The sequence below is a fragment of the Diabrotica virgifera genome, chromosome 10 (genome assembly GCF_917563875.1).
Source record: "Diabrotica virgifera virgifera chromosome 10, PGI_DIABVI_V3a".
NCBI classification, from domain to species: Eukaryota; Metazoa; Arthropoda; class Insecta; order Coleoptera; family Chrysomelidae; genus Diabrotica; species Diabrotica virgifera.
Window position 1 is genome coordinate 6,701,900 of NC_065452.1, and position 24,172 is coordinate 6,726,071.

At 30.5% G+C, this 24,172-nt stretch overlaps 1 protein-coding gene across 3 annotated transcripts in view; it reads left to right on the forward strand.

Moving 5' to 3' along the window:
* The window catches only part of LOC114330054 (plasma membrane calcium-transporting ATPase 2), a 631,040-nt gene that overhangs the window by 246,301 nt on the left and 360,567 nt on the right, over positions 1 to 24,172 (forward strand). The gene's annotated exons all lie outside the window — the stretch shown is intronic.

Consider the following 24,172-nt stretch of genomic DNA (forward strand, 5'->3'; position numbering starts at 1 on the left):
TACACGTATATCCTATAGGACGGAGAAGAGGTTTTAACCTATTTTTTGTACCCATAAGTTATAAGGGCCCCCTGACATTTTTTTAAATTTTTTTGGACAAAATTATTGACCTTAATTTTATATGAAGTAGAATTAAAACATACATTCAACCCTTAATTTTTACTCTTTTATCACCAATCCCTATTTGTTAATAGCCATCTATATATTTACATCTATAAAGTTCTCCCGTCACAGTGTTAGTTTCCATACTCTTCCGAGACCGCTTTACCGATTTTTATGAAATTATATATGTATATTCGGTAGGTCTTAGAATCGGTCGTAATATATTTTTCATATCCCTGAGTGATAAGGGGAGTTCCCCCTAACATTTTGTAATGTTAGGTGGGGATGTGTGTACATAACGTACTCTATAAGACTACGAGTACATACAAATTAAAAAAATTATAATCAAAATCCATCAACAAGCTCCGGCGATATTAATCTCAGCATATGTTTGCAGAATCAATTTCATTTTTTGAGTGCACGGAGTTTATTAATTCCACTCCACCGACCACGAATTAATTCCGTTCGGAGCCACTTTTAAAACTTTATTAACCACTCTGTTGAGGTTCAAAGTTTACTCAAACTTTTACACATAAACTATATATCTTCAAAATAGCTCAAGTTAGGTTGCTTAATTATTATAAACAAAGTAGCCGTCAATTAAATAAAAAAAAGTGGCTAACTTTGACCGAAATTAACATAGGCGAAAAGTTTTTCTTTGAAAATTCGTATAAAAATACCAGTTTTTTAAATCCCAGTGTAGTTTTAGCCTACAGTCAATATTAACAACGTTATTCAAATTGTTTATACAGGGTGTCTGCGTAACTTTGCACCATATGGGAAACTTTTTTAATATCAATTTTACGAAAAAAAGTCATTCTTTATAAAGTGCTCTGCATAGTCTAAAACCTAAGGTGCAATCATCAGATATCAAATTTTGTCAACAGTATACGAGGTATGTCAAAAAATATTAATTTCGCTCAAGAGCAAACTACCTTTATACTTCAAAATATCAAAAAATTTTATTATGAAAAGTTATTTGTAATTAAAAACTATATTCAAATATGCAATAACAGCCTTCTACGTGAAAAAAAAATTCTGAGATTTTCCTAAATTACCGATTCCGAACATCATTTTTATTTATTAGACATGTAATAACTCTTTTATTAATAATTTTAGGAAAAAAACTTATTCTTCATAAAAATCTGTGCATAGTCTAAGCCTCAAGATAAAACAATCAGTTTTCCAAGTTTGTTAATTTTATACGAGGTGTGTCAAATAATATGAATTTAGAAAGAATATAGAAAGAATTCTTTCTAAATTCATATTATTTGATACACCTCGTATAAAATTAACAAACTTGGATAACTGATGATTGCATCTTGAGGTTTAGACCATGCACAGATTTTTATGAGGAATACCTTTTTTTCCTAAAATTATTAATAAAAGAGTTATTACAGGTCTAATAAATAAAAATGATGTTCGGAATCAGTAATTTAGGAAAATCTCAGAAATTTTTTTTCTCGTAGATGGCTGTTATTGCATATTTGAATATAGTTTTTAATTACAAATAACTTTTCATAATAAATTTTTTTTATATTTTGAAATATAAAGGTAGTTTGCTCTTGAGCGAAATTAATATTTTTTGACATACCTCGTATACTGTTGACAAAATTTGATATCTGATGATTGCACCTTAGGTTTTAGACTATGCAGAGCACTTTATAAAGAATGACTTTTTTTCGTAAAATTGATATTAAAAAAGTTTCCCATATGGTGCAAAGTTACGCAGACACCCTCTAAGACAAAAATGACTCTATTTTAGAATATATTTTCTGAGTGATAAAAATGACTTTTTAATGATTTTTTTAAATGATTTAAAAATATGACTATTGTTCTTTCATATTGTTTTCACAGAATTGCTATATCATTATTATTTTCTGAACAATAACATTGCGAAAAAAAAGCTCTTTGCGATAAACAAATTGAATAAAATTTAAACTAATTGACGAATCGTCTTAAAAATTTCTTTGCATTGTGCGGACTGTTTGACTCAATTTTCATGCAATATGAGAAAGTCTTACATTCATTTTCGCAAAAGTTATAGCAAATTTTTTATTTTCGAAATTTTAGTTTTATTTTGCAATATCCGAAGCAACAAATGATCGGACCAAAATTCAAAAAGCGCTATTTTAAACCTTGGCTCATATACTAAAAGAAAAATATTATAAATAAGATATTTAAACACCCTATCTTTACCTGTAGCGATTTAAACGAAAAAACTCCCATTTTGACCCTTATTTGTTAATAACTAAAATTCTCGTCGGAATTGTGACGGGCATTTTTGTATTTATAATGTATTAGGTGTATAGTACTCAAAAAACCTATTTGCAACCTGGCTGCTCAAGTGTCCCGAACATGGTATATTTTTGCCTTATTTCCCTGGTGTAGTAGCACTGACAACCGATTAATAAATTCAAAGACGGGGTTTCCCTACACTTTGAACACTTAAACCAGAAGGAAGGAAGAAGACCAAGTAGAAAATGAACAGAAAGAAGTAGAAATGAAGTTCAACATACATTTGCTGTAAGAGGAATCCATAAGAAAAGAAAATTCTATATATGAAAAGTATGAACATCCAATCCCCAGAAGACATACAGAAATACAAAGAGAAAAACAGAGAAGTAAAACGAAGAAGGGCAAAAGAAAAGAATGAAGAATGGGAAGGAACAATACAGAGGAGGAGCAAGGAAATCGGAATCCTGGAAAATACTGAAATCTTGAGGAAAAAATAACAACGAAAAAGTTCAAATACAATACGTATCAGAAAAAAAGTGGGAAGACTACTATAAAGAAGTAAAGAATGCCATAAGAACTTTAAAGAACAAAAAATCAGGGGCACCAGGAGGAATCGTTAATGAAAAATTAAAAACAAAAATTAACAAACTACAAAGAATTATACAGGAAATGTTCAGTAGCGAGTAGCGCTATAAACCTGAACGAAATATGTACGAGATGAATGGTCCAAGTCGCACATATAACACCAATACATAAAAAGGGAGATAAGAAATGCGAGAACTACATAAGCATCAGTGTGATAGCATGTATGGCCAAGTTTTATGAAAAAATACTGAAAGAAAAACTGAAAAAATCTATCCCAAATAAAATTTGGGATCAGGCGGGGTTACGGCTGGAAGATCTTGCATAGACCACATATACAGGGTGTTTGGTAAAGAATAGGCGATAGCTTAACCTTAGATTCCTGAGGTTAAAATAGGTCGATTTAAGCTAACTTAGCTTAGTACAAAAGTTGATAATAACCGAAATACAGGGTGTCAAAGTTAAACTTTTATTTTATTTATTTTTGAGTATTTCATGACTGGCATGGGACAATAACACGAAATTTGGTAAGTGGTGCTGGTATTGTACAATCTACTAAATTATGTTAAACAATCGTTTCTGGCTACTGCCAGAGGCGTACGAAGGGGGAACGTGAATGGTTGACCCTTCCCCAATTCTACGCCACTGGCGGAATTTCTATTTTAGTGCAATTTTTTTATTCTCCAATACTTTCTATGTAAAAAATATGCTCTTCATTCGTAACGATAAAGCCATTAGTTTTCGAGATATTTGAAGATAAAAACGAAGGAGCATAATACATTAATCAAAATAAGTGTGCCTTTTCATTTTGAACTTCAAATATCTCGAAAACTAATCTAACATTTTATTGAGAGTTAACGGTCGTTTCTTCATCTTTCATTTTATTTGAGTATGTGTTGGACGCTTCATAAAAAACCTGCTTACATAAGAGCCTACGGGCCATAGTTTTGGGTCCATCGCTAAACCAGAATGTTGTTCAAAAATTGAGACTTTAAAGGATGAATATATATTGGGATGCTTAGTCGTTAAGGACGTACATATCACTTCTGGAAAGTGTTTTTCTAACATCTTCTTAAGATTATCTGGCGTTGTATGTTGGTTTACTCTAGTAACATGAAGATGACTAAATTTCGGGACACCACTGATTTCAGAGTTTTCATTATTGCCAATAACAATAGGTCCATTCCTTCTTTTATATCTAGTTTTCCATTCTTGCCCATTATTATTTGGAACTGGAACCTAATTTTTACTCTCAGTATTTATCAAATTTTCATCGTTTGTTAAATTAATAATATCTGAACATTTTACCTCCGTTTGTATTCTTAAAATATCAGCTGATAATTGTTTATTATTTTCGATTAAGGAAACAACTTGTTTATTTTTATTGATACTATTTTTAAATAGAGTTTTTGTTGGGGAACTCCTTTCTTTATCAACAACTAGACTTTCATTTACAGCAACATTTTTTGCGGGTGTAGTGTTTTCGTTTTTTGGATATATTTTACTGCTAGACTGTTTCGGTCGTTCAAAATTTGGGTCTCTGTTTGAATGGTTGATTAAATTCGTATTTTGTTTTGTAGATGGCGACTGATCAGTTATTTGCATATATTTATATAAATCTAGTAATTCCTTCAATAAATTTATCGTAATTTGTTGATTCGATATTATTGTTTCATTCTGATTAATAAATTATTTTTAAGTACCTGATTTCAGTTAGTCTCGGATCCTCATCGTCAGCCTCACTATCCAAGGTTTTGTTTGGTGGATCACTTAACCTCGCACTCTCCTCACAGCATATAACTGTCTCATCATCGACATATTTGATCGATTTTAGTTGTTTTAGGCAGCCACTATGGAATAGCGTTCCACAATTCGCACATAATAGACCACTTTGTGCAACTTTATAACACTTTTTACAACACTTAAGTTCCGAGTCGTAAACACGACCGTTTTTCTGAGGCGCCATGTTTGATTCTGTGATGAAGTATATATACATTGAAGAATTTTTTCGAGACTAGCCAAGCAATATTCCAAAATAAATTCCATGACAAAGGCATGGCAAAGCCATGTCCGGACGAAATACCAGAAGAACTTATGAAGTTATTACACCTACGAGTTAGGTAACTTCCAGAAGGATGGCTGTTGTCAACATTTGTAGCACTGCCCACTAAAATATCTGCGACAAATTCAGAGGAATTCCTGACCATCAGCCCTCATAGTTAGCAACCTAATGGTAGCGAATAAAGAGATCAAGAGAGTCGACAGATTCAGCTACCTCAGATTTTCCCTTAACTCTCACTGGAACCACGCTTAAAAAATTAGGTCCAGAATCGAACTTTCAGAGTTCACATTTAAAAAAATGAGATCCTTTCTGTACTGAACCCATTCAACATTTCAAAATGAGATCCTTTCTGTACTGCAGTGACCTGAGTTTAGAGACTGAAATACGAATAGCAAGGTGTTATGTTCTTGAGATGAAACTATATGGAATCGGAACCTGGACACTGATGCAAGCTACTGCACGGAAGATCGAAGTCTTCAAGATGAGGATCCATAGGAGGATATGGAAGATATCTTATGTGGACCACGTCACCAAGTCCGACAGATGATAAGACAAGCAAAAAGAAGTGCTTAACTTAGCGAAAAACGTAAGCTTGAATACTTAGGCCACGTAATTCACAACGAAGAAACATATCGAATTTTCAACTTGTCACGCAGGGCAAAGTATTTGGTTGTTCTGAAGCTATTTTCTTGTGGCATTTTTATGATTAACTACTTAGATGGGAAATAAGCCACAATTAAATTGAAAAAATAATTTTATTAACCTTTCGACGCCCAAATCGGGTGTCGTTGTCAAAATACAGAATACTACTAAATTAAACAAAAATGTTGTTGCTAAGTAAAAAATTCTTCTAATAATTGGCAATTCAGACGAATATTATACATTTTAAAGTAGAAAACTTTAAAACGATATCGCCAATATTTATGAGTTGCGTTCCTGGGACGACTTTACTAAAAGATAGTTCATTCGATTACATGAAATCAATCCCAACTCAAGAATATCCGTCACAAAAAAAATAGCATGTATCTGTCTTTAAAAAGACAACCAAATGCAACGATGACAGTAAAATTCTCGCGTTAGAGATTCCATAGTAAATCACGAGGGAAAACCAGGAAAAAACCTCGTGATACTATCCCGACATCGTAAGTATTTGGTCTTACATTTAATTTACTTTCAAAAAAGTAATACCAAATTCTGATTTTAATATGTTTAAATTATAAATAATATTAATAATGCATAGATATACAATAAGTAATACTAAAATATAAAATTTGTACTAACTCGATATGTTATTGACTTACTAATCGTGGTATTTTCTTACTATCGACTTCCTCTTTCAGTATCGGTAACCACATCCTACTGCATTCTACCGAGGAATTTGCGACACAATTGGTTTCATTTAGCATAATTAGAGCCGTTTCTTTGATTTTTCACTTTTTACTATCTGATTCCTTCAGGACTATACTTGAATCTCTCCACTGAACTCTATGTTCATTATCGCATGCGTGTTGACATATTTTGAGATCTATCAAATTCTGTATTTTTAATATAAGCCTGATGTTCACTTATTCTAACGTTTAATGGTCTTGATGTTTCACCTAAATAAAATTGTTCGCATTCACAAGGTATTTTATAAATGCAATTATTTGTTCTTTCTTGTTCATTGTTAGGTTTAGTTTTACATAGAATAGATCTCAATGTGTTTGTTGTTTTGAATGTACATGAAATCAATCCCATATGTCAACACGCATGTGATAATGAACATAGAGTTCAGTGGAGAGATTCAAGTATAGTCCTGAAGGAATCAGATAGTAAAAAGTGAAAAATCAAAGAAACGGCTCTAATTATGCTAAATGAAACCAATTGTGTCGCAAATTCCTCGGTAGAATTCAGTAGGATGTGGTTACCCATACTGAAAGAGGAAGTCAATAGTAAGAAAATACCACGATTAGTAAGTCAATAACATATCGAGTTAGTACAAATTTTATATTTTAGTATTACTTATTGTATATCTATGTATTATTAATATTATTTATAATTTAAACATATTAAAATCAGAATTTGGTATTAGTTTTTTGAAAGTAAATTAAATGTAAGACCAAATACTTACGATGTCGGGATAGTATCACGAGGTTTTTTTCCTGGTTTTCCCTCGTGATTTACTATGGAATCTCTAACGCGAGAATTTTACTGTCATCGTTCCATTTGGTTGTCTTTTTAAAGACAGATCACATGCTATGATTTTTTTGTGACGGATATTCTTGAGTTGAGATTGATTTCATGTAATCGAATGAACTATCTTTAGTCGTCCCAGGAACGCAACTCATAAATATTGGCGATATCATTTTAAGGTCTTCTACTTTAAAATGTATAATATACGTCTGAATTGCCAATATAAATGAGTCAGATTAAATAAATTATTAGAAGAATTTTTTTTACTTAGCAACAACATTTTTGTTTAATTTAGTAGTATTTTGTATTTTGACAACGACACCCAATTTGGGCGTCGAAACGTTAATAAAATTATTTTTTCAATTTAATTGTGGCTTATTTCCCATCTAAATAGTTAAAGTATTTGGTAAAAGGGTACTGGGACGCTGGTTGGTGCTGGTGTTCGGTGCTAGAACAAAATAACAAAATGGAGCAGAATAAAACGATACATCAAAGAGAAGATAAAGAAATGAAAATAATTGGCGTTTATTTTTAGAATCTGAATAAAACTATAGATTTGAAGAACGGAAAATAGAAAACCAGAAAATAGTAAATTTTGGCGAATTATTGTTCCTTAAGCCATATAGCTCTGGTGTTACATATACATTTGAAAAGAAAACAAATAATCATTTTTGACAGATTCCAATCTACTATAACATTTTAGTAAGCCGTAACAAGAAATCAGAAAAAATCCCAATCAACTATTCTATCATGACATTTATACGAACTATTAAATCCAGGATGATTATTATTAACGAACATTCTGTATAAATAGCACTTATACTTTAACCAATCAGATATGGGAGTTATAAAAAGAATTATCTCAAATGTGCACTTACCAGTTATAATAGTTAGATGACGGTTAATAATATTAGGACATAGTTTGACGCAATATAAATCATCTTATTCAAAAAATTGATGTAAATGAGAATAAATACGTAAGTACCTACTTAAACTTATGTAAATCAATATCAGTACCTTTGAAAAGATATCTATTAAAAAAATCCTGTAATTGCTACGCCACTCTAGTTTTGTTGATAATTGTTTGGAATAAAAAAATGATAACGTATGATAAGTGGCTATATACGTAACTGCATAATACGTAATTTGACAGACAAGGCTTTTTTTCTTTTGACTGTCTCAGAAGCTTGTGGTATACTGTTAGTTTCAGATGGACTATTATATTTTGGTTTTCAACATCATCATAAGTTGCTCGACAATCCGTTGTGGATCTTGGCCTGTTCGCAAAGAAGTCGCCACTCCTGTCGATTCCTGTCAACTTCCCTCCATCTTCTGACATTCTGACCCCTAAAATGTTTAGGTCTTCTTCCACATCTTCAATCCATCTTATTCGTGGTCGTCCTCTACTTCCTGTGCCCTCTGGTTTTGATAATGTTAATATCTTCGTGTATTCGTGATTTTCACAATATTTGGATCGGTGTATAACTGATACAGTTCAGTTGTATAACTGATATAGTTCAGTTGTATCTTCGACGCCATAGCCCATTTTCATTTACGGCCCCAAAAATCTTTCAAAGAATTTTTCTCTCAAAAATACCAAGAAGCCTTTCATCATTTTGAGATAAGGTCCACGTTTCAGCCCCATATATCAAAACCGGTCTTATTAATGTCTTGTGTATGTCGAGCTTTATACTGCACGTTTGATATTTTCATTTGTTAAATGTTTTTGGAGACCGTGAACAGTTATGTTTGCTATTGCTATGCGTCTTTTTATTTCGTCGCTTGTCGTGTTTGTTGCGTTTTTGAAGTTATACTTCTTTAGGCACGATTGAGATTGAGGGTGAATTTATATTGATCTGCGCGCATGCGCACATCGACAGTTTGGTATTAGTCTTTATACGGGCTCTGATTGGGTGTTGAAATGATCTGTCAATAATTGTTCCATATGGAGGTTATCGGTAAACAAAAATGTCCAGATGTAAACGTATATAATTAATTAAAACAACAATAAGACAAACAACACTATAAAATATAATGAAGAAATAAAAGCAACTACTTACTTAGTCTTAGTGACTGCCTAAATGTTCAAATTGTTGCCCATCATTTTCGATGCAAGCATTTACTCTTTCAAGAGTATATTGAATAACAACAAATTAAACTGTTTTATACTTTTATTTGTGGGGACGGATTAAAGACCTTGTTCTTGCTGCTAGGTCCACTACTCGAGAATCTAGAGAATACGAAACGCCATTAAAAGTATTGCGAAAGCAGAAATTGAGACTGCTGTTCAATCTACTCTTGAAAGTGTAAATGCTTGCATCGAAAATTATGGGCAACAATTTGAACATTTAGGTCGTCACTAAGTAAATATTTGCTTTTATTTCTTTGTTATATTTTATAGTGTTGTTTGTCTTATTGTTGTTTTAATTAATCATATACGTCTACATCTGGAAAATGTTTATTTGTTTTTGAAGTTATACTTCTTTAAGCGCGATTGAGATTGAGGGTGAATTTATATTGATCTGCGCGCATGCGCACACCGACAGTCTGGTATTAATCTTTATACGGGCTCTGATTGGGTGTTGAAATGATCTGTCAATAATTGTTCAATATGGAGGTTATCGGTAAACAAAAATGTTGTATAATATATTAGTTTTTATTGTTGTGAGGACAGAAATAAAATCAAAATTATAATTATAGTGACTTTTTAAATAGTTTTGAAAAGCCACAGGTATGTAATTCTAAATGTTTCAGTTGTATTCCAATAAAAAATTATCTTCATACCTATTTGGAAAATGTAAAAAAAATAATGTACTTACCTAGTACTTGCTATGCTATACCCCTAGTAGGCAATGCTTTAATTTACATAATCTGATTACGAACAAACTTTCTACACATTTTCATCTAATGTATCGTTTTCTTACTCTATATATTGTTGTATTTTAATTCGACAAAAATCAAACTAATAAAAATTCATATAAATAAAATGTCAAAAAGTTGTTCAGTTTGTGTATATTCCCACATGACGTATACGCGAAGGTGGTGCAGTTTGAAATCGCATCGACTCTCTTACTGCGGGATACACGGGAAGTAGGTTCAAGCCCAATGCAAGTTATATCTTTTTTTATTTTTTTTTTATAGATTTTATGATTGTAAGTATATTATTATATAATTTTTTTCAGAAAATACGTATTTAATTAAAATTTTTGGCAACAATTATTGTTTAGAAATCATTTGTGGCATTTTTCAATGTGTTTGTGTGTGTTTTATTCTTTTATTTTTTTAATTTTTGGTATTGTTTTAATAAAATTTTTTGGAAAGTAGTAGAGAAACTGTTTAAAGTATATTGATTTCGTTGAAATCATATAATAGAAGTATAACTTCTTACGTGCGTACAAAGTACACACACATTCTTTTTTTTAGTTACTGTAGACCTACAGGATGAAAACCTACCTGTTTCCTGCATAGAGTTCGCGTCCGTTTTTTAATTATTAACAACTTAGTGCAAAAAACGCGATTTTTTTCGATTTTTGCACCCTATTAAAAAGATAATCAGTTGACATAAAATTACAAAAGTTAATTTTTTACATTGAGAAATATTAAAATGCCGAATATTGAATGTTTAAAAGTCAATTAGTCGCTTCGCAAATTGCAAAATAAATGAAAATCAAGAACTGTAGGATTTCACCCATTCTGCGTATGCCAAATGAAAGTAGAAGATGATAATATCAAAATGTATTAAAAAAAGATAAAAAAATTATTTCATTTAGTCGAAAATCCTAATGATAAATTGTGGAATTTTGTAGTTTATAAGTATTTAGAATTGATTTAAAAATATTGTCCATAGAAAAATCTTTATTACAGTCAAAAAGCCAGTATTTCAATTAGTTTACAGTAACACAAATTTTCAAAAAAATTTAAGTCTAGGTTCATTTGGGCCAAAGTTAGCCATGTGTTTTTTTGTACTCAGCCAGAACATTGAAAAATCTTTAAACTGCCGATTTTTCAAAGTTAAAAAGTTAATTTGTTGCTTCGCAAACTGCAAAATAAGTGAAAATCGTTAATTGTTAATAACTTTTACTAAAACTAACTTAGAACTTTAGTGTTTCACCCAAAGTTGGGTATTGGGGTACTTAACGAACCCTCAAAATTTGAGACCGACCCATTAATTAGTTTAAAAGTTTTTCTATTTGTTTATCCCAGAGACGTTTATTTTGCAATAACATAAGACAGAAAATGATGAAGATAGAGCAATTCTGCGCATGCCAAATAAAAGTAGAAAAGTGATACTATCAAAATGTATTTAAAAAAATTTAAAATGATGATCTAATATAGTCAAAAATGCTAATGCCAAACTTTTGAAATATTGTAGTTTATAAACATTTAGAATAGCTTTAAAAATATTGTCCGTAGAAAAAAAAGAATGTGTGTGTGTACTTTGTACGCACGTAAGAAGTTATACTTCTATTATATGATTTCTTAAAAATACATATACTTTAAACAGTTTGTTTTAATTTTTTAAAAAAATAAAAAAAAGTATAGGATTGCTCCATATACTCATACTACTGCATACTACTCAAGATTGCTCATACTACTCAAGAATTTTCGATCTCTGGCCGAATGCTATACCAAATACGCTACGAGGACTGTGTCTGTATCGGTTCGGACGTACCTAATGACAATTCACGGTAACAAACAGACAAGGTGAAGTATAATAAATATACAATAAAATGTTTTAATAATACTCATCTTACTCCTGAGGAAGACAAATCCAAAGACACAAAAATTATAATAAATATATTTACTAAAAACACTAATACATTCTTTTCACACCTTTTCTTGCACTGGTATATTTATACATAACTTGAAAGATTCAGCAACCAAACGCCATACTGTCTGTGTGCGCATGCGCGCAGTATTATGAAATTTTACTCTCAATCACGCCTAAAGAAGTATAACTTCAAAAATTTTTTTGACCTATGCTGGTATTGTCGGTACATGATTTTTTTTAATTTAGTTCGTATGGTGACTAGTTGTGGTAAGTGAAGGGGAAGCTGGAAGCCGACAAATGCATTGAGTTCAAAAAATAAAAAAGCAATTTAAAACTATTATCATTTTCTATATCTCGGGGTCTAGTCAATGGATTTTGATCTTTCTTTTTTTAATTTGTATGTACTTTTTGTGTACATTACAAATATTCAATTTGTCTAGACATTTATTAATTAATAAACAGTCTAATTTGTTTAAACAATTTTTAAAAAATAAGTTTTCCCAAAAATCCCTTTTTTTAATCATACTATCATTATTAATCATAGAAAAGTTAAGGTAGGTATACTTTAATAAATAAAAATATCTTCAGTAAATAATTATTTAATAAAAATAATTAATTTATTAAAAATTATTTTTCAAGAACTGTTTAAACAAATTAGACTGTTGATTAATTATTAAATTTATAAGAGTAGTTTCATACTTCTTATTCGTGTAAGAGATAGCCGTATGAATTCATCTAAAAAAGAGTTTATTTACAATATGTACAATAAAGATTATAAACATTAATATAACAATACTAAAATAACTTAAAAATACAAACCTAAAAAAGAGAATCAAGAACATGCTATTTCTTACTCTGAGTTTTTGACAACTGTCAAATAATTATTTACAAATGTCATTCAAACTAAAATTACACAGTCATGCCACCTAAAACTATAAATAACTTAAAATAACTAAATGTGGTTTTATTGAAAATAAACATAGTTTTATTTTTACATCCCCCCACCAACAGGTATGACAAACCATGAAAGTCTATGGTTGGTCACAAGGCAACAATTTTGAGATGTGAAAATAGTTCATATCGTTCCTTTTGTATCCGATATCTATTTCATATAAAGTATTTGAAATTTGTTTTTTTTATTTGAAATGGACCTAGTCTTACTTCATCAAGTTTTTTTCTATTTAGTTTGGATTTATTTTCTACATATGCCCAATCTCCTTCTTTAAATTCATGGAGTTTTCTATTTTTGTCATACAGCTTTTTATTATATTCATGATGTCGTACTGAATTTTTATAAGCTATTTGCTTATCTTTTGATACATTTCTTGTTTCACAAAGTTCCTCGGGAACAATCGGATCCGCTTTTCCAAAAAGCAAATATTCTGGGCTGTATCCGGTTACGGAATGATCTGTTCTATTATATTCATCTATACATTCTTCAGCTATTTTTGTCCATGCTCTACTTCTAGTTTCATTTAGTTTACATCTTATCCTATTAACTAATGTTTGATTAAGTCTTTCATTTAAACCATTCGAAAATGGGCAGTCTACTGCTGTAAAAACCAGTTGAATATTTAACTGTTTCATATTATTTCTAAATATTTTGGAATTAATTCCCGGATACTGATCTGTTAATAATGTTTTTATGGGGTGTTTATCTTGAATTTTAGAGATTAGTTTAATAAAATCACCTGTCATCTGATTTTTGGAAGTAACTGCAAATGCATATCTGGTAAAATGATCTACAAGTAAGTGGAGGTATTTTTTTGTTGAACGATTGCCAGCAAATCCTCCTATTGTATCTAGGGACATTATCTCGAAGGGTTCTTTTGCCGGACCTAATTGTGACAAGAGACCATATTTTGGACCTACTCTTGTTTTATTTTTACAGCAGATCTCGCATTTCTGGCAGATATCTTTTGCCAGTAAATCCAAATTATTAATGTAGTAAAAGTTCCTAATTTTGTTAATTACTTTACCAGCACAAATATGACCATAAAATTTGTGAATTTTTGTTATTAACTTCACTCCAAAATCTTTGGATAAAATTATTTTTTTCTGGTTCTTCCTTAATTTATAGAATACATCTTGGTTAAAAATTGTTCCTATCATTTTATCTATAGCTTGTCGATTATTATTCTGGTCTTGTTTTATCTCAGTTAATGTCACTAGGTTTACTGTTTTTATAAATGTTTCTGCATTTTCTATATTTTCCAAAACTGGGTTTCTAGAAAGGCAGTCTGCTTCTACATTTTCTTTTCCAGGTTCATATTTAATGTCGAAATCAAATTGTGAAAGAAAATGAGTCATATCTCCTAATTCTTCATCTGGCCTTGTACGAAGTTCTCTTCCCTCAAGGGGCTTATGATCAGTAATAACGACAAATTTCTTTCCCATTAGCCAGTATTGCCAAAATTTTAATGCTTCTTTAATTGCCAGGCATTCTAAAAAAATTGCTTTTTTGTTTTTCTGATATTTGTTCAATTTTTTTGAAAAGTAAGCCACAGGTTTCATTTCTCCATCTTCTTGTTTTTGTTTGAGAACTGCACCAACTCCTAAAATACTAGCATCAGTATATATAATTGTAGGAGCATTTGGGTCAAAAATAGCGAGAATAGGTTCAGAGCACAGGATACTCTTTACCATATCAAAGGCTGTTTGGCAGCTTAAAGACCAGTGAAATTTAATATCTTTTCTAAGTAAATTATGTAATGGCTCTAATAACCTAGCTGAGTCTTTTATATATTTGTGGTAAAAATTTACTTTTCCCAAAAACTGTCGTATTTTTTTTCTGGTATCTGGTGCTGGAAAATTTCTGATCGATATTAAATTATCATGTAAAGGACGAACTGAATTGTTTCCCACAATGTGCCCCAAATATTTTACCTCTTCTCTTGCAAAATTACATTTTAGAAGTTTGAGCCTAAATCCCTCTTCAAGAATGGCTTCCATGAGTCTTTCGATGTGCTCTAAGTGTTCTTCAAATGATACTGAAAATATTAAAATATCATCTATGTAATTTATACAAAATGGATTTAAATTATGTTTTCTGATAATATTACTTAAAATCCTTTGAAATATTGCTGGTGATGTTTTAAGCCCAAAAGGTAAGCATTTCCATTGCCAATGACAATCTTGTGTAACAAAAGCTGTCTTATATTTATCTTTATTCCGAACTGGAATACACCAAAAAGCAGAATTTATATCTAAAGTAGTAAAGTATTTAGCATTCCTTGTTTTGGTCAAAATCTCGTCAATTAATGGAAAAGGTTGTGGTTCGGGAACAATTAATTTGTTTAATTCACGAAAATCAATGCATAATCTTGTTTTAGATCCTTCATCTTTTTTAAGAGCCAATGTAACAGGTGCTGCAAAGGGCGAAGATGATTCTTCTATTAAATTTGCTTTTAACAATTGTCCAATTTGAAATTCTATCTCTTTTTGGTCATCTATTGAGCATCTATACGGCTTCTTTGCGACAAATTTATGTTCTAAAAGTTTAATTTGAGCTTCATTATTTTGAACTTGCCCAATATCAAATTTATGTTTTGCAAAAATATTGTCATATTTATTTAGTAATATTTCTATTTTACTTTTCTGCTCTGGCTGTAAATGTTCTAATTTTGCTTCAAAAAGCTCTGTGGGAATTCCTTCATTAAAGTTTATTGAATATTCTGTCAAATTAACATTGTGATTAAACTTTTCAATCTTCTCTTCAATATCTAGATCTAATCTTTGATAAATTTCTAAATCAAAATCTTGTTTCATTTGAAAATTCAAAATAGAATCCAATCCAAGTAGAATATCATACTCGAAATATTCATCATTAATTACAAAAAGATTAACATTTTTCTCAATTTTATTAATTTTCATTTTTGCAATTAGTTTTCCTGTAAAATTTGTTCTGCCATTTATCGTTTTAAACATATTCCTATCTTCATGAATAACTAATCCCAACTTACCTGCTACCTTCGAATTCAGAAGAGTAACATTCGAACCTGGGTCATAGATTCCACATAATTCTCTTTTATTTAGGAATACTTTTAATTTGATCAATGGCAGCAAATTCAGTTTTTTTGGTCGGTTACCGTTTCATTTAATGTCTCCTGTATAGCAATATTATTAACATATTGAATATCATTTGATTTGTTTTCTTGTATTGTCCTTCTATCTTTTTGCTTTAAACGACACATTGCTTCTGGATGAAACCTCCCAGGGAATCCTTTTTTATCACAATACTGACAACTATTTTTTTCTTTTGGTATTATTGTATTTAATTTGGTAGGTATTTGTACAAAATTTGGGTTTGTCTCTGATTTTTTTTTGCTTATAACTGAACTCTCCAACTTTCGTAACTCACCTATCAATTTTTCCATTGTTGTAACCTCAGCTCTATTAATATTATTTTGTATATGAATTGGCAAATTTGTCACAATTAAATCTATTAATATATCAATAGGAAAATCATTTTTGATATTTAGCAATAAATTTTCTTTGCGAAATGCATAATCAACAAGACTACCACCTACATACTTAAAAGAATAGGCTTTTCTATGATTATCCCAACCTGTTTGACAAAAACTATCTAAAAAATTAACTTTCCATACCTCAAAACTGTTATCTAAGCCTAATGTTATTATTTTTGATTCAAACCATTCCTTTGCTATTCCATCAAGAAACAGACGTAGAATCAAAATCTTGTCTTTATCAGCATCCACCTCACATCGCGAACATTCTGATTCGAAGGTCTTGAGCCATGAATTCATTGGAACATTTTTACCATCAAAATTTCGAAGTACGAAATCATCTTTTATTTTTTTGTAATTTTTCTTTTCAACTTTAGGTATACTAGTATCACCAAGTTTCTGGAGCAACTCGACTAATGGTGGAGATTGTTCAATCGCTTCTTTCTTCTCATACACTGGTAATAGGGTCTGTTGTAGGTACTCATTTTGATAAACCACATCACCATCTGAAACAAAATAAATCACTTTCAAATTATCATCTAATGAAATGGTACATGTTCTAAAGCATCCTCTTGATTTCATGGATGCTAAAACATTTTTTACTTTTTTCAGACGAAATAGTTCAGAATGATAATCTTGAAGTTGCTTTTCAGCAGGCATTTCATAATAGAAAGGTGACTGTGTTGGCTGCAACCACTTAAATTTACATACATTCTTCTTACTATCAGTACTGCTTGCTTCTATAGCAATACAAATTTTCATTGATGTAATATTCATCCTTAATTTGTACAAATAACGGTTTGAAAATCTATTTTTATCACTATTTTGGCTTGGTCAGCTTAAGTTCTTGATTTATAAGAGTAGTTTCATACTTCTTATTCGTGTAAGAGATAGCCGTATGAATTCATCTAAAAAAGAGTTTATTTACAATATGTACAATAAAGATTATAAACATTAATATAACAATACTAAAATAACTTAAAAATACAAACCTAAAAAAGAGAATCAAGAACATTCTATTTCTTACTCTGAGTTTTTGACAACTGTCAAATAATTATTTACAAATGTCATTCAAACTAAAATTACACAGTCATGCCACCTAAAACTATAAATAACTTAAAATAACTAAATGTGGTTTTATTGAAAATAAACATAGTTTTATTTTTACAAATTTATAAACAAATTGCATATTTTTAATATACGTAGAAATTACATACAAATTAAAAAATAATGATCAAAGTCCATTGAGTAGATCCGGAGATACAGAAAATTGTATAAGTTTGACATTGCTTTTTCGGTTTTGAACTCGATGGATTTGTAGGTTCTCCCTATTAATCATTTGAACTACATTTTTGAAAATTCGTAGATAGTCCTGTGAAGGTACAATGCTTGTGCAAATTTTTTAACAACAAATACACATGTGAATTAAAAAAAACACATGGCTAACTTTGGCCCAAATGAACCTAGACTTAATTTTTTTTGAAAATTTGTGTTACTGTAAACTAGTTGAAATACTGGCTTTTCGAATGTACGAAAGATTTTTTCTATGGTCAATATTTTTAAAGCCATTCTAAATGTTTATAAACTGCAAAATTTCCAAAATTTTTCATTAGGATTTTCAACTACCTAAATTAAATAATTTTTTTATCTTTTTTTAATACATTTTGATAGTATCACTCTTCTACTTTCATTTGGCATACGCAGAATTGCCCTATCTTTATTATTTTCTGTCTGATGTTATTGCAAAACAAATGTATCTGGGATAAACAAGGAGAATAACTTCTAAATTAATTAATAGATCGGTCTCAAATTTTGAGGGTTTGTTAAGTACCCCAATACCCAACTTTGGGTGAAATCCTAAAGTTCTTGATTTTCATTTATTTTGCAATTTGCGAAGCAACAAATTGACTTTTTAACATTAAAAAATCGGCATTTTAAAATTTTTCAATGTTCTAAAAAATCAACTTTTTTAATTTTATGTCAACTGATTATCTTTTTAATGGACATAATTAAAAAACGGACGCGAACTCTAGGCAGGAAACAGGTAGGTTTTCTTCCTACATGTTTACAATAACTAAAAAATTAGTTAGCTACCTGGATATTTCAGTGTCCTGAGAAAATCCTTATTTCTTTGGACTATAAAGTGTAGATATAAATTGAAATAGTCACAAATTAAAATTTCAAGTTAGCCAAGTAAGACTAACATGAATTTTCTTCAATATAAATTTAATTATTGCCACAGTAAAAATATCTGAATCATATAAAGAGAGAATAATAAAATGAAAATAGGCGGACATTTTGCTAGAAAATCCCGGATGCTGACTACGCCAGTTGTTGGATAAATGGAGAGATGATACAAAGCGGTAACAAAGGTATGTGTCAACTGGACTTGCACTAATATGCAATGTTTTCATGTAGGTCTACCAACTGTTTTTATACAGATGGAAATTACTTTTTAGATCGAAGACAGCATTAAGCTATAAAGTAAAGTAAACTTCAAAGCAAACTTCAACAAGAAATTAACACACGCCCCGATTATTGCAAAACATGTTTATTTGGTTTATTTTTAATTGCTATCACCGTAGTAATTATTCTTAAATACTGTTTTCTATCGACTAACTTTTAACTGCGTTCTGGCAGAAAGATAATTAAAAAGACTTATAGACCAGGGCGCATCTGTAAAAATATTAGTACATTTGGACGTTGAGAGGTGACTCAAATTTTCTTGCAGAAATTGCTTGAAAATAACTCAAATAATAATATTTGAGTTATCCTCCCTCTCAAAGAGGTCCGGAACATTGTTTAAATAATCAAAATGTCAAAAAATTAAGGAAAAATTCGAATTAAGAAAAAAAGTTGCGTAATTAAATTTTCTATAATATAGAATTGGTTAAACATTTAAAAAATAGTCACCCTTGTTGCAAAATAGCAATAATTGCGAAAGAAACATACAAAAACAAGTATGTATTCGCATTTTACGTTTTTCAACCATTTATGCTACACTTAGGACCTTCATATTTCACCCAGAAAAACTTTATGATACAGTAAAACAATACTGTAAATTTCGTTAACATCGGTTCAATAAATTTTGCAAAATAAATTTTACAATCCAGTTTTCGCAAAAAAATAAATTTTTTCAAAATGTTACAGGACTAAAAATAAAGCAGATAACAAGTTGAAATTTTTTTGCTTATAGAAGTGTACTGTACCTTTCATTTGCAATTTGCAAAATTAAAATCGATTAACCACCACGGCGTCAGGATTTTTCTTAAATAAACATTAATTATTGGTGCTACGCGCAGGACAGCGGATAGTTTGCTCTGATTGGGCATTCCAATGACCTTTGATAATGATTGATAGATTTTAATTTTTATTACATTTCGATATAAATAAATAAATTTGTTTATTGCAAAATAAAAACACATACTCTATCCTTTGAAATAACACTTTTATTAGCAAAAACTTTCTTTGTTCATATATTTTAACTTAGAGAATAAAAGTTTATTAATTTTAAACATATGCAATTGTTTAAACAATATTTCACAAACAATAATAAAATTAGTTTGATTTTTGTGGCATTGACTAGGTTTAGGCCCAGTCTTTTCACCTCCGAATAAATAGTTATCGGAAAGTTTATCCGGCAGATTACATGTAAAATCTGTCAAATAAACTTCCCGATAACTAGTTATTCTGAGGTGAAAAGACCGGGCCTTAGTGAACAAGCCATTTCAGAAATGGCTTCCATTAGTTGGTCTTCATTCAATTATTCTTCTTTAAAGCGAGCATCAAGAGGCTGCAAAGTGAATCAGCTTAGAACAAAATTCGTAGCGTTTTTCAACATATATACACTCACCGGCACAAAATTCCGCCACCCAAAATTTTTCATTAAGTTTGACAATCTGTAACTTTATTATTTGTACTCCGATTTTCAAGATTCTTGTATCAGTTTGTAGGTACATGTATTGATGTCGACTTTTATTGTTCCGGTAACAAAAAAAGAATGTGTGTGTACTTTTTACGCACGTAAGAAGTTATACTTCTATTATATGATTTAAACGAAATTAATATACTTTTTATTTATATTTTGTTTAAATATTAAACTAATTTATACTTACTACTTCTCAAACATTTTTATTAGAACAGTGCCAAAAATTAAAATAATAAAAGAATAAAACACACACAAACACATTAAACAAGCCACAAATGATGTCTGACAATTAATTGTCGAAAATTTTTTTAACTAAATACGTATTTTCTGAAAATACAATTATATAATAAATATACTTACAATCATAAAATGTATTAAAAAAAAACAAAAAAGAAAGTTTCTATTGGGGCTCGAACCAGCGCTGATAAGAGCGGTTGGTATTGGAATTCACTCGCCTTCTCCGCTTAGCCACGGACACTATGTGTCATTATTTACGAAGATCGACTAACTAAACGGATTAAACTTGTGATATATTGATATTTTGAAAATTGATCAAATTATTTTAATTTTGAATTGAAATGATTTAGAATTGAAAAAATACAACAAAACATAGAGCAAAAAACCAATATATTAGGTGAATATTGATAGAAATTTTGATGGTAATCAAATTATATAAATAAAAGTATTATATACTATGTATTTTGGCAGATCAAATAGGTAGGTTTATACCCATGATACATTAACAATTATTACGTACCTGTTGCTTTTAAAAACTATTTAAAAGTCACTACAATATTATAAACTTTTTGTTTCTGTCCTCACAATAATAAAACTAATATATTATACATTTGTTTACCTTTACCTCCAAACCACAGCTGCCATATCGGATAATTTTTGACATGTCATTTGAACATCCAATCAGAACAAAGTTATAATGCGCATGCGCCGGACTGATAGGTTTTAACATATAAAAAAATCACCCTCTATCGCCGGTAAAGAAGTATAACTTCAAAAATGTTTGCTGAGATGGCATTATACGGGGGTGAATGGAAACGTTGTATTTTCTCTTAACTTTAAAAAATTCTGTGGAAAATTTTGAGGGCTAATTTTGTTTCATACTACTTTTGTTTTATCCTGGAAGTATATCTAAGGTTTTGTTTTTTGAATTAGACAAGTATCTCTTTTCTTGTAAGAGCCATAAATAAAAATACTGCTTTGAAGGTTTTTTTAATTAAAAATATCAAACTCACTAAAATTAGCAAAACAAAACAAAATTAACAACAAAACCGAACAATTCAATAGCGGATATGTCCACATCTTGCAACAACGACTGCTCGCAATCTGTTTGGCATCGAATAAAGATGTGTTATCCTTGCCTCGGAAATAGCCCGATATTCCTCTACCATGGCTATAACTATAACTGTACCAAATTTTCTGGAGGCCTAGGATGACGGTGAATAGATTTTTTTAGTTCATCCCATAAATACTCAATAGGATTGAGATTTGGGCAGCATGCGGGCCATTCTAATCTTATCAATCCAACCTCTATTTTATGAGTCAATCAGTGTTTTTATTTGCAAAAAATGGTACAGCTCTTACAAGAAAAGAGATATTCGGATAATTCAAAAAACAAAATTTTAGTGATGCCTCCGGGATAATATGACAGGACTATGAAACAAAATCAGCCCTTCCATTTTTCCACAGAATGTTTTAAAGTTAGGAGGAAATACAACACTTTCATTCACCCCTGTATAATGCAATGCACGCAAAATTTTTGTGTTACCGGAATAATACCAAACGATATCAATACATGTACCTACAAACTGGTGCAAGAATCTTGAAAATCGGAGTACAAATAATATAGTTATAAATTATCAAACTTAATCAAAAATTTTGGGTGGCGGAATTTTGTGCCGGTGAGTGTATTTTAGCAAGCTTTCGATAAGAGAACTAGTCTGGGTAACTTGTTAGGGAATATTTTTTAATATTGTATCTTTTATATACCTACTTAAAGACAAAAGTTACTTCTAATAATATACACTCACCGGCACGAAAAACGGGTACCACAAAAAATGGGTAATTTTTGATGTCTCGTATCTCCTAAACCTGTTATCAGATTTAAATAATTATTTTAACATGTTATAGCCCTATTCTTTAGCAATATCGCTGTAATAATATTGTTGCTAGACAGGTAAATTTTCATTGTATACCGGGTGTACCAATCAAACTGGGTTTTTTTCTCAATTTTCACAACACCCTGTGGAACATTCTAGCCTTTATAAAATATTGAAATTAAAACCCAACTATAGTCCCAGGTTTTCTTAACATTCAGTTTTTCTATTCATTCGCTTATGTTGGATAATAAAAAAGTTAGGGACTTTAACAACTAGCCATGTTCTTTATCAATACAGGGTGTTTCTAAATAAGTGCGACAAACTTTAAGGAGTAATTTTTCGTGAAAAAATAATGACGCTTTGCTTTATAAACCTATGTCCGCAAATGCTTCGTTTCCGAGATACGGGATGTTGAATTTTTTCCTACAAACTGACGATTTATTTATTGCTCTAAAACCGGTTGAGATATGCAAATGAAATTTGCTAGGTTTTAAGTGGTAGATATTGCGCATTTTTTCACATACAATTAAGAATTTTATATTCACCATTGGCGTGCATACGGGTCATATTACCCTATCATATTACCCGCGTGCACGCCAATGGTGAATATAAAATTTTTAATTGTATGTCCAAAAACGCCCAATAACTACCTCTTAAAACCTACCAAATTTCATTTGCATATCTCAACCGGTTTTAAAGCAATAAATAAATCGTCAGTTTGTAAGAAAAAATTCAACATCCCGTATCTCGGAGACTAAGCATTTGCGGACATAGGTTTATCAAGCAAACGGTCATTATTTTTTCATGCAGAATTACCCCTTAAAGTTTGACGCACTTATTTAGAAACACCCTGTATTGATAAAGAACATGGCTAGTTGTTAAAGTCCCTGACTTTTTTATTATCCAGCATAAGCGAATGAATAAAAAACAGAATGTTAAGAAAACCTGGGACTATAGTTGGGTTTTAATTTCAATATTTTATAAAGGCTAGAATATTCCACAGGGTGTTGTGAAAATTGAGAAAAAAACCCAGTTTGATTGGTACACCCGGTATATAATAAAAATTTACCTGTCTAGCAACAATATTATTACAGCGTAATTGCTAAAGAATAAGGCTATAACATATTAAAACAATTATTTAAATCGGACAACAGGTTTAGGAGATACGAGACATCAAAAATGACCCATTTTTTGGGGTGCCCGTTTTTCGTGCCGGTGAGTGTAGGTGCAGATCTATCGAATTCTACTAAATTCATCGATTTTGATACGGGATGCAGAATTTGTTTAGTACTTATATTGTAACAAATGTCAATTTTTCCGTATTTTTCCATTTTTTCCTGTTTTTTTCCGGAAAAAACAGGTTTTTTTCCTGCACCCAATTTTTCCGGAAATTTTAAATCTCTAGTCAGCACTAAGGAAAGGTTTTACGCTTTTGAAAGAGTTTCGGTACCTTTTATTGACTATGTGCAAAGTATGACTATGTAACAATATGCATCTTACTGTCTGTGCATGTGCCCCCGCTAATAAGCATTAGTGGTTGATGCACGTATATTCGTATAAATAAAAAAATAGTAAATAACTAGATATCTAAACATAATTGTTTAGAATTCATTACGTTGTAAAGCAGGGGTGGGCAAAGTGCGTCCCGCGGGCCGCATGCGGCCCTTTGGACATTTTTGTGTCGCCCTCGAAAAAAAGTGGATTATTTTCATTTAAAGAATGATTGTTCCACAAATT